Raw genomic sequence first — 2,153 nt, 5'->3', positions numbered from 1 at the left:
GATATATATTGGAAATGGGAATTTCATAATATCATTATAGTCAGCTTTTGTACATCAACCCATGATGTTGATGTTTATGTACGTCTTTTATTGTTGAATATATCTTAAGTATTCCATTTCTCTTCTTTGTTGCACTTCTTGGATGCATAAGTTTAATACATACATGTGTGTGATATGTGTATATATATATATATATATACACACACACACACACATATATATATATATATATATACACACATATATATATATATACACACACACACATATATATATATATATATATATATTTATAGTGTGTGTGTTTAAGTCTGGTTATCGAGAGAGAGAGAGTTCTTGTATGAATAAAAAATACACACATGTATATGTATATATGTGTCTGTAAGTGTGTTTATCAGAGAGAGAGAGAGAGAGAGAGAGAGAGAGAGAGAGAGAGAGAGCGGTGTGTGTGTTTCGTAGTCCGTGTAAACCAGACCTGAATAGCCTCTTAAGAAGGCATTACGCCAAGTGAATACCCAAAGAGACCCTTTTATCAGCTTCGCGTTGCTTGGCATTTTTGCGACAAACATTGCACCAATTGCCACCGCCACTACCTTCGCCAAGCATCATCCCGGGATGTGACAGACGTGGGATTTATTGCACTGAAAGTGGAGCTTATTGCCAAGATTTATGAGCGAGGGGGTGTCCCCACCTGTCCTCCTCCATCCTTGGAGGGCTGCGTTTTTGTGTCGTTGCTAGTCCGGGCAGTTGTCATTCACAGGCGGATGGTCAAAACAACGCCATCTGTGGAGGAGAAAGGACACTCATTGGAGGAGATCTTTTCAAATGCAAAAGGGGAAATGAAGGTTATTTCTGTAAAGGATTCGTAATCCTTTTAGACTTTTAGGATGTTCTTTTAAGGGGACGTCATTCAGGTTAAATTAATTGCATTTCGTCTAATGTGGATCTGGGGGTCTAAACTCCTGTCTCACAAGTGAACATACAGGTGTTAAATGCAGTTTATTTAAACTTGTGTCGTTACGGTTTCTGAATTATTCATTCAATATCCTATAATTTCATCCCTTTTCACCTAGACGTTCTCAAAATCTTGAAAAAGTTGCGTTTATATAACATGTCACACTTGGATTTTATCTTTACACTGTATTCTTTAATAGTAAAATAATCGATGCATTCCTCAGGCAGCGAAGATGGCATAAACGAGATATTTCTCGAGGACCAAAGAGGTACGGGTTTAGTGGGGCCACTGAAGGTAGTTAGTAGGTTGGCAAGGGCACCAGCCACCCGTTGAGTTACTACCGATAGGGAGTTATTGAGTCCTGTGACTCGATAGACAGTAGTACGTTGGATTCCTCTCTGGTTACGGCTCCGTTTTCCATTGCCTACACATACGTTGAATAGTCTGGGCTATTCTTTCCACGTTCCCCTCTGTCCTCGTACACCTGACAACACTGCAATTACTAAATGATTCTTCATCGTTCAAGGTGTTCAGTAGGGAGGAGGTTATATTTTCACCCCTGTTAGACTGTTTAGGTCGTTTTTTTCTGTTTGTTTTTGAACAACTTCCTGGCCACAATTTTATTTACAGAGTAGTGAAACTTTCAGGGAATAATTGTTATGTTGAGACGTGGAAGTGATTCAATTTTGAAAGCCCAAGGTTAAAGGTCAAGGTCAAGCAGAAGTTCAGCCAAAATAATCCTAACTTTAACCCCAAGTTCGCACATGGTTGTCATACACACACTTCAAATACGCCTACGATCTAAATTTATTTTGGGAAAGGCAGGCTGGTTTCGGGAAATAAGCTGCCGTGGCGGAGGTCTTCACACCAAGTGCTTTTCTAGTTTTGAGGATATCAGTTATTTATTTTCGTGGAAATCCTAAGGTTTACTTAGCAAGTTATAACATCAGGTTTGTTGTTTATGAAGACTTATGGGAAAATACCACTTGTTAATATCAAGGAAATAAGGCATGAAACTCCCTCCCGTGAATGAGTCAAGTATAGTAACCTTTAATCCCATAAAAAATTAATATATTCTTTATTTGTCAGCATTGCAAAAATCACAAAACAAACAAAATCGTACCGGCCAAAGTTACCTTAGTAATCCGATACAGTATTGGATTTCAACATACGGTTTCGTAATTTTGCGTTTTACTCT

Source organism: Palaemon carinicauda, chromosome 36 (assembly GCF_036898095.1).
Source record: "Palaemon carinicauda isolate YSFRI2023 chromosome 36, ASM3689809v2, whole genome shotgun sequence".
NCBI classification, from domain to species: Eukaryota; Metazoa; Arthropoda; class Malacostraca; order Decapoda; family Palaemonidae; genus Palaemon; species Palaemon carinicauda.
The sequence above is the reverse complement of the archived record's forward strand: the minus strand, read 5'-3'. Positions refer to the sequence as shown.